Genomic DNA, 11,200 nt, shown 5'->3' on the forward strand with positions numbered 1-11,200 from the left:
GAATAGTCCACCGGATTTGCGTCTGGCGAATTCGAAAGCCATTGAAGTGGACGAAGTGAAGTGTGGAACATAATTTTTTAATTTTTTTTAATTTTTCTTGGTTCACACGAGCTTTATGAGACGGTGTCGAGTCCTGTTGGAACGTCCATGGTCTACGACCGAAATGTTTGCGTGTTCACGGCTCTAAAGCAGCTTCTAAAACATTTTCCTGATAATAAGTCGCATTCACTTTGACACCAGGCTCGATAAAAACGATTGGAGAGCGTCCATCAGCGGTCACTGCGGCCCAAACCATTACTTGTGATGGGAAATTGCTCGAGTGGCCATATGTAGGCTCAAATTCTCGTATGAGCGTTCGGTCAAGTAAACACGATCATTTTGAGTGTTTATGAACTGCTCAATTGGGAAATTTTTTTCATCAGAAAACACAGTGTTAGGAAATTCGCCACGTTCGTGCAAGCGCAACAACTCCTTTGCTCTTTCGCACCGAACTTTTTTTTGCTGGGTGTAAAGATCGTGTGCTTTTTGGAACTTGTAAGCCTTGACCTTGAGCTCATTTTTCAATATGCGTCGAATGCTTTCTTGCGATGTTTTCAGTTCTTTGGCCATTTTTCTTCCACTTCGACTTGGATTTCGTTCAAGTCGAGCCTTCACTTTCCGAACCATTTCTGGCGTTGCGGTTTTTTTTTTGGTCCACCTCCATAGCGTTTTCCAATGCTACCAGTATCATTGTAACGTTTTATAGTACGATACACAAACATTTTATTCACTTTGAGGTAACTGAGCTCACGAACAATGGCTGGTTGTGATTTTCCAGCCAAATATAACGCAATCACACTATTACGTTTGAATTCCATCACAGAAAAAAAATTCAACAAAACTGAGACACAAATGCTTTTGATGGCTTATAAATAATATATTGAACTTTGATTAGAACAATTTTGACGTTGATGTCATGAGCTGTTTTACAGATACAATCAGTGTGAAGTTGGTAACACTTCATATCGTTCACCCTGTATATATAAGGTGTAGTGTAAGAGCATCGAATCCAACGAGAAGATGGGTGAACAAGGATTAATAGAGATGCAAGAAGAAGAAGATCTACAATGAGAATATAAGTCGGCTTCTATTATTGAATTTTGCAAATGTGTACCAGAATCGAAGTATCCTGAATTAAAAAAGACTGCTTCTGAATTATTCACCAAATTTAAAGACTTATCAAGAGAAGTAAAATAAGTCTGTTTAATTTTTAATATAATATTTAAATTGAAAACAATATATGTACTTTTAATTATATGTTTTCAATAAATATAATTTCTGCAAAAAAATATTTTTAGTGCCTTTTTCGATGTCCTAACCATATACCCATGACTCGTCACCAGCTATGACCCTTTTAAGCAAATCTGGATCTTCGTTGACGCCATTCAACAACAATTCCTGAGGGATGCTCATGCGATATTGTTTTTGGTAAAAATTCAGCAATTTTGGAACGAACTTCGGTGCTACACGCTTCATGCCCAAAATTCCCGAAAATATTGCACGGCGTGAGCCAACCGATGTGCCAATATCCTCAGCAACTTCTCTAATGGTCATTCGACGATTCTCCATAACAATTTTCCTTACTTTCTCAACATTTTCGTCTATTGTTGATTTGCTGGGGTGTCCAGAACGAGCGTCGTCATTCACATCTTCTCGACCTTCTGTGAAAAGCTTGTACCTCTTGTAAACATTTTTTTGACTCACCGTATGCCACTGTTAACATTTCAAGTGTTTTTGAGCTCTAAAATTCATGTTTAAAAATTTGATGCAACTTCTTTGATTCATTTTTTCCGATAGCAGAAAATCGCCGAAACGCAAAACACTTGTTTTATTTATTCCTCTTACAAACAAACTAAACATAATGTACTAGGTTGCTAAAACCATGAAAATATATTTCCGAGACGAGAGTACCAACATAAAAATAATAATAATCCATAGTCGAATGTACGTAGCCCGCGAAATTTGAAAATTAGCTTTATTTTTTTAACATACCGCATAGCTGTAGGCCATGGATAATTTTTAGTGCACCATCTGTATGGTAAGAAGTGTCGTGGTGGGCATTTAATGCCCATTGCGTGTAGACTAAAAAACATTAGAAAAAATATTTCGCTAAAATGTTTCGTGTTTTATTTATAAAGGAAAATCTGCAGCCTTAAAAAATCACTCTTTATATTATGTGGGAAAAAGAATTTGTTGCGTAAAACTTTTGCGCCAATGGTTTAAAACTGTTTTATGGTCACTCTTCAGCCCCTGGGCGATGCTACGACTACGACTACTAACATGCCGGTCAACTTCGATTGTTTCTGTAATTTTATCGACATTTCCGACATTATCAACATTTTGTTTAATATCAAAAATGCCTGAATGGAATTGACGAAACAAAATTGCACGTAATTAGCTGTAACAGTATCGGCACCATAAACACCATAAGTCATTATAGATTTGAAGTTTTTTGATCGATACTTTACGACATATCGATCACTGCAGCCATATACCGAGAAAATAATGGACTTATTTTTCCCCAATCTAATATACTCGTATCTCTATTGCTTTCTTGTGAAGGGCTTTGACGATTTGCAAAGAATTATTCTTTTACTTTGTAAGTTAATTTAGATATATAAGTTTATCTCTAGGATTATTGCTAAATGGTTGCCACCTATTTAAAATTTTATTACAGAAAAAGTAGATCGAAAATCACAGCATAAGAATCAAATAAAATGCATTTCTGGAAGCTTATAAGAAATATTTGAAATAAGGTTGCCATCTAATTTTCTAAATAATTTTTTGTTTCGTGGATTTTTTGAAAATTTAAGATATGATATAATGGTACGTGTATACTTGTGCACATACTACTTGTAAATTTTATTTCACTAATTTTTTTTATAAAACGTTAAAATACAAAATAGTCATAAAACTAAAGGTGCCGTAAATAGTTTCATTCCGGTATAATTGTGAATAATTTTATAAAAAAAAGAGTTTTTTTCAAAACTTAAGTAAAGTGACAAACACTTTTGATTTCTGGGAAACGGTTCTAACGAATCTGACGAAATTTTAAAATTTATGGCTGCAAAATCAATAAAATAATATTTTTTAGTGGGCTCATAACGTGCCTGTCCTACTGTGCGAGGTAAGAACCTGAACGGTAAAAGCATGCGATGAGGCGACCCTTGGAGGATTCGGGACAAATACAGATTTATGAATCTATGCGCGCTGGCTATGTTGAATATGGCAGACTATGGAACGATGAGCTTTATGGGCAGCTTCACTGACTATGTCATGTCGTAGAAATGAATACTAGGCCTCAAAGTATTCGATGTGGTACCTGCTGATGTTAACACAGGAAGAGGAATATCTCCTTTGATAATGTGGAGAACAACTTGGTTGCAATTCTTGTGTTTAACTGCGACCGATTAGCCGGAAGAGAAACGCTTTATGGAACCCAGTAAAAAGAGTTACCGCACCAATCAAGAAGAAGAAAAATAAGACGAACAAGAATAAGAAGAATAATAAGAACAAGAACACTAAGAAGAAGAAGCAAAAATAATAATAATAAGAAATGCACAAGAAGAGGAAGAAGGAAAAGAAAAATAATAAATCAATAAGAAGAAGAAAAAAAAAGATAAATGAACAAGACGAAGAGGAATAAGAAGAAGAGGCAGAAGAAGAGAAAGAATCGCTTCCTAGTATTTTAAGGCATTCCCACAAAAAGCAGAAAAGTCTCGCACAAAGCTCGACTGCAATTCTACCAAATATCTTATTCCAGCAAGTCTTGAGGGAATATATTATTTTCCACTTACCCGATACAACCAATTCGCTAATATTCGAAAATTAAATTAATGCAAATCTGTACTGTGATCTCCTGAGCTACCCATCCATTCACTGTATCTTTCCACCAAAATCTAATCTTTTCACTAAACTGACTGACTAACGCCTAGCCACCATAACTGCCACTGAGTCAGTTAATCTGTGACATTCAATGCCAATAGCATCATCACCAAAGATGATCAGCGGAAAAATTGCGCCAAAATGCTGCTGCCTATTTGCTGTCAAGAATGGTAAGGGGTAGGGCCTTTAGCATGAAATCGATGTCCGCAACAAATGTAATCTCTCAAAATCTCAAACGATAAGCTACGCTTCGTAATTAGAAACACAACCGTAGGTGATGGATGTGGCTGCCGCCCCCCAATAAAATCACAAAAAAAAATCATAATAAAGGAAAAATTGGTGGCTAAATCGCAAAGGACTTTGGAACATAAACTAAACGATGATGCGTAGTTGTATGGGAAAATGTAATAAATAGGTACATACATATAAACAAGTAAGCATACATACATATACAGGTATATATAGCGGAAAAAGTAAAGAAAAAACTTTCGAAAATTGATTTGTTGATGCCACGGCCAACTTTCATCAAACAATCTATGCGTCTAAGTTGGCTGTGCATTTGCAATATTTGCCAATATTGCTGGCGTTGTTAGTGTTGTTGCTGACTTAGCCACAGAGGTCGTTTTGTTGATTTTCATATACCTACAGTTTGGCCTGGCATTGAGCAAAACTTGACCCTGCGCTAATTTGCATCCGACGCGATCGCTGACCAAACGCCTGCCTTGCTGCTGCTGCTCTTGCTGGTTGTTGTGACGGCTGATGTTGCAGCTGTTGATTGTTTGCGGTTCGTGTTAAGGCTTACAACAACAACAGTAACAATAACTATAACAACAGCTACAACTAGCAGCAAGCAGTCTGCACAGCAGCAGTGGCAGGCAACACCACTGCATCGAATATTTGCAACGCTTCAGTTAAACGACCACAACACGCCCAGAAGCTTTTTCCGATTTGGCTTTTTATTTGCTTGACTTTGGTTTGGTGTGCTCGGCTAGCCATTCAGGCATTTAGCGTGCCAAGCAACAACACGTTTGACCTCTGACAATGAACTTCAGCTGTTGTTGCTCTGTTTGTATTGATTTGTATTCAAGCAGCAGCTCCTATTGTGGCTGCCACTGCTGTTGATATTGCTGCTGTAATTCGAAAATTCGAAAATCGGTGTTTAAGCATTTTTAATGCTTTTTATTATTATTTTTACTCTATTGTTATTTTTTACTAAGAATTTTTCGCTATACCTAAACAATTTTTGTTTTTCAGTTAGTCAAATCTAAGAAGTGAGATTTGCAGCTGAGCTGTTTATATACATACAAACATATGCATGTAGTTGTTGGTGTTCTGAATAATTTTCACCAACTGTTCATCGTCGAGAATTCAATGACATTGTCTTTTATTGCGCCATTGTGGCATCTGTGTATCTGCGTTGCATGCTGCTCTTGCTGCTGTAGCTGATGCGTGTCGTGTTGCTGATAATCTATCGCGCAAAAGGTAGCAACATTTTTTGGGGAAACATAATTTTTGAATATAGTATTTTATACACATAGATATACAACTTGTTAAGGTAATAGTAAAATAAATGCTTTGAGAGACTATCATCTGTTTGGATTGCTTCAATTCAAAAGATTGGAAAGTTTTTTATTATTATATCAAAATTAGATTAAAAAAAAAATTGTGTACTAAGATTACATTTTTTCTGGTTGATCTTTGCAATATTAAACATTTATTCTAAACCAAAACTGTGTTTAAAACTTTATTAAAATAAAACGACTTTCGTCTTTGTACTTTCAAGAAACCTAAATGGAGTTTTTTTTAATTTTTGTTTGGCTATTGCCTCATTTGAACGCAGTAGTCTGCGAAATAGATGCACCGAATTCGACAATCTGATAGGTGAATTAGTTTTCGAGCCAAATATGGACCACTTTCTACTTTGAAAATAATATCCTCTAATACCCCATTTGCGGCAAAAATTTTCAAACATATATGTATAGAGTGTTTTTTTTAAGAGCTTGGGAACATAAAATGATAATACAAAACAGAAATATTGGCATTTATTTTTTGAATATTAGATCTGGCAAATGCTCACAGCAGCTACGAGTTACATAGTCCAAATTTCCACTACTTTTTCCAATAAATCGGAAAAATAAATTAAAATGAGCCCAATCAGTAAATATGCGACGCAAACGATGCACTCAGACACAATTAAGTTCATTGTACTGCACTCGGTTTCCCTTTTAATTTTATTTAAATCTACCCAACCTCCGAAGAAAGCTGAGTAGATCTTGTTGTGCCAAGGAGTCAAGGTGGTCGCTTCTTAACACATCAGTGCCAAAGACCTCAAACCCGATTCGAGCGTAGGCGGGGCAGACGCACAGAAAGTGGTCCGCCGTCTCATCCTCCTCTTCACAAGCTGGGCAGAGCATACTGCCTGAGATGCCCCCCTTTTCCATGTGCTTTGTCCACGGAAAGTGACCCGTTATCAGTCCAACCAGCTGTCTGCACTTCCTTCTGCTTAATGATAGGAGGATTTGCGACAGTCGGTCGGACATGACAGGTAAATCAGTTTAGTCCATCTGCAGCCTCTCTCAGCCTTCCAAGCTCGCTTGTGGGTTGTAGTAACCCATTTGCTAACCGTGGCTTTGATGACTGCAGAAGGGAGTGGCAGAACGGGCCAAAGAAGTTGGCTTCAGAACTTATCTTAACTAAGGACTCAGAGGTCTCGTTACCCACGATACCCACGTATCCCGGGACCTATGTTAGCATCAGGCTATTATGTCTACCGCGATAGTTCAGCCTGGATTTACAGTACTCGACTACCCCTGATGTAGTTGAGGGGCCGTATAAGGCCATGAGCGCAGCTTGGCTGTCGCTGTAGACACATATAGATCTGCTTCTATATCTGTTTTCCACAACAAGGTTCATCGTTTCTTGAACATCATACACCTCCGATTAAAACACAGATGTATGCATTCCAAGAGCAAGGTGCAGTTTTGTCCCGCTGGATTCCACGTATACCCCAGAGCCGGAGCCGTGCTTGGTCCTGCAACCATCCGTGAAAATGCGAAAACAGTGTTTCACCACAATTTCAGTGTTTGACCACAATTGAGCCTCTAGCACCCCCACACCGTATCTCTTTTCAAGTACGACTTTTGATGGCATGGAGTCAAGGGGCATAGAGAAAATCCTTGGATGGAAGTCCATGCCTTCTCTGTTTTCCAATGCCGGACAGGGCCCGTAATTGAGACTATCGACGGTGTATAACCTTCGTACGCCTACAGGAGAGGAACCTGGACGCGGGTACCTGTTGTGTCTTCGGACATAAACGCGGCTCTACCCAGAGGTTATACTTTTGTGGTCCCAGGGTAGAACTAGCCGAGGTGGAGGATTGTTATAGTATTAGTGGGAGCGTGCCTCACATACCATTGGTGTGATGGCACCTTTGAGATGTTTCTGACATTTTGATTTCAACTTCTTTAAAAAAAAAAAAAAAAAAAAAAATATGCCGCTCAGGGGCCGTACAAGTTGGTAGGACTGTAAGACACACTCTCTTTAGACTCCTTAGTGCCATCAGATCATTACTGTCTGCCTGGCGTCGCAAACGGTCAGAAATGTGGGCAAACAATTCTTGGATTTTGCATGATGATCACGCGCCATCGCACCGAGTCCAAATTGTGCTGAGTTATTTGACCAAACACCAATTAAATACCATCGGACACGCACCGTGTTCACCTGATATGGCCCCGTGCGACTTCTTTTTGTTTCCCAAGTTGAAGTTACCACTTCGTGGAAGGAGATTTCAGTCGATAGAGGAGGTCAAAGAGAATGCGACGAAGGAGCTAAAGGCCATCCCTTCGTCGGTCTATCAGAGGTGCATAGAGGTCTGGGTTAAACGTTGGCACATAAGTGTTGCTTCAGACGGGTCATATTTTGAAGGAGATAAAATAAATTTGCCTGAAATTTAACTCTATTTTGTTTTATTTAAACATTCCCAGTACTTTCTGGCCGTAGGGTATGTGTAACGCGCGCTTTTCAAATGAATCATTCCCGATATTTTTTTGATAGAAGTATATAATAAAAACCTCTTAAATTCAAGTTTCAAATTTTGTGAAAAAATAAAAAAATAACTGATCGAAAAAACTCACGAAAATGGCATTGCTAAAATTATATATTCAATAGGAATGATAATACTTAGTGATAAAAGCTTATATTTTCGCCAGTGAAGGGCGTAAATTTAAAAATAACGAACAAAATGTTTGTTCCGCATCAAGAAAAAACATCACATTTTCAAGATTTTCGCTTTTGAAAAATGACGCATTGCGAAAAACAGGACGGCCCTCTTTGCCATAAGCCATTGCAATTTTTGCTCTGTTGTACAGCGTAAGAAGTTCTGTAAATGCAACCCTGTAAAATAAATGTAAAAATATAACTGTAGATGGCGAGCTATTCCGGAGTTACCTTCACACATTTCTTTCTCAGCATTTACTAAGCGAGCACCAATTGTTGTTAAATGAATTGACTTCCAAATTCAATACTCTTATATACATAAATATTCCCATAGTCTAGAGTAGATACCGGTTAACGCAAATTATGCGACTTAATCGTATAATACTGAAATAACCGTTGTGTTGTTGGACACACTTGCGATATTCCCACACCTGACAACTACTGATCAATTCTCCGTTGTTGTTGTAATATTTTTACAACTGTTGCCGCTGCGGTAGTTGCAATAGTTGTAGTTATTGCTGTTGTAGTTGCGCACTGCGCACTTTCTTACAACTTTTTTGCGGTTTCTCTCGATGCTGCCGTTGCTGCTGCTTCTTTACTTTCGTACAAAACATTTATTGTGCTTGTAATGGTTGTTACGGCAATTATTGTTGTTTTTGCTGTTGCTTGTTTTATAATTGTAATAGTTGTACGGGCGCACATTTACCATCCACACAAGATTGATAATTTCAATTGCCGCTGCACATCAATTCCATGACGATATTCATAGCTCTAGTGACAAGCCTCAGCACGGCGACCCCGAGAACACACACTACTTGGCTTATAAGTACACTTGCACTAACATATATATACATATATATATATATATATATCCTTGTGGTATATACATATATACGAGTGCCAGTATTTGTCGAAGCTTACAAAATAGTAAACATATTCCTGCTAGCTAAATATAAACGAAGAAAAATAGTTTAAAGTGATTGCCGCGCAGAGTTCATTCTTTGTTTTTGTTTGCTTGTTGGTAAGGGTAAAATTCTAAGTGTAACGCTTACAAGCGCATTGACGCCGATTAAAAAGTTTGTTTTGGCCGGCAGACGACGACTTCAATATGCACAGTGACTGTGAATTGGAAAATGTGAACGCATAATTAGGTTGCCGTAACCGAGAGTGGTTGGTCGGGTAGTCCTAGACTTCATGCCAATTACCGATATAAAAACATCAATTTATAATAATAATTCTTTTCTAATGGAGATCACTCAACTTCAGGTATTGACTATTTTTCGAGGACACTCCATAAGTGGCCATGATTATGAAAGTGGTCTAAAAGGAGACCATGAATTAAGATTTTTCGACCTTCTACTCACCACAGCACCTCATCCAAACGCAACTCTCTCAATAGACCTTAGGTGTAGCTGGATTGGGCTGAGCGTATGTCCCTTTCTTTCGATCGTACAAGGCCGAGATGTTTACTCCTTCTTCTCATCATGGGATCGCATTCGAGAAAAAGGTGTTGGAGTTTCCGCGAATTTGTCGCAGAAATGACAATATAGTGTCACAGGCCCTTTACTATTTGTCCTCTTCATTAAAGATATTTCTTCCTATTTTTCCAAGTGTAATTTTCTTCAATAAGCGGACGATCTGAAAATCTATTATGAAATTAAATGCCCTGAATATTTATCCATTCATCCATTCTCCAGTGTGAGTTGAATAACTTTTTTTAACGAGCCTCGGTCAGTGTGGGACTTTAACGCCACTAAGATGACCTCAAGTCTGACGGCTCATCCTACATGGATACCGTTGTGGTAATTACGTCTGGAGGCCGTCGTGAGCAATAAGCTCAATAATCAGTTACATTCGTCTGCTGTTCGGCTTGCTGCATTTTATTAATGCGACAGTTGTTGCTGCTGCCGCGTTCGTCTCGCATCATTCCTTCTCCTCCAATCAATGTTGCGAAGTTCCACGATAATTTGTGTTGCAAAAGCTTGCACCGCCCCCCCATTTTTCATTCGGCTGGAGCATTTGCGGAACTAGGTTATTGGGCGTCAGAAAGACACTAGTTGTCATCGCATTCCTTAACGAACCTGCTGCAATAAAAAGCCAGATGTTCGACCGTCTCTTCTTCGTCCAAGCATTCGTGACAATAAGGACTACCAGCTAAGTCTAGGCGATTCAGATATTTTTGGAGGCATCCGTATTCTCTCAATAGCTGCGTTAGGAAGAAATCAACGTCTCCGTGTTTTCGACAGATCCCATCGTTAATCAGTGGGATCAACCTGTGCGTCCACCGGCCTTTTGATGACTGGTCCCATTTTCATTGCCATTCAGCTATCGAGGTAGAACGTTCTGCTTGTTTGAGTTCCTCTGTTGGTTTGATACCTTGCGAGCAGTACAACCTCTTCTGTAAATTTGCCCGGATGCTTATGTTTTGCTAGCTATGACGCAGATTCCATCGTCCAACACCGTTCTATAGGCGGTCCTCAACGTACTTGTTCTACTGACCTGCTGTACTTCTTTTAAATGATACTTTTTCGCTCCAGCCCAGATTAGAGAGGTGTACAGTCCGTCCCAGTGGAAAGAATTTTTCTTCTAATGCCCCGTGGTCCTCTTATGTTCGGTAACATGCCCATAAGCGCGTTGTTAACCTTTTAGAATGGCATCAATTTATTAGGTTTGGGAATAAGATTCCGCCCTTTCTTAGCCAAAGTTATGAATTATTTAAACAATTAGTTCATATTATGTGAAGCATGTGCAAGCTACAACTTTACTTCATCTTTCAGGTAGCATACGAATTCCTCTGACGAAAAATTCGAGTTCTTATGACTTGATCCATTCATTCAGCTAGTTTGCTATGTTCTCGTAAGAAGTGAGTCGCTCTCCTATAAGGTCTGACTGCATTGGTCGGAACAGATGCTAATCCGAAGGTGCAATGTCTGGGAAATACGGCGGGTGGGCCAAGGTTTCCCAATTCAGTCGCTCTAAATATTTCTGGACCGATTTAGCAACGTATGGCCTGGCGTTTTCATACAGAAATAATCAGTTTGTCATATCTAGCGTCCCATTC

This window comes from Anastrepha obliqua, chromosome 1 (assembly GCF_027943255.1).
Source record: "Anastrepha obliqua isolate idAnaObli1 chromosome 1, idAnaObli1_1.0, whole genome shotgun sequence".
Lineage (NCBI taxonomy): Eukaryota > Metazoa > Arthropoda > Insecta > Diptera > Tephritidae > Anastrepha > Anastrepha obliqua.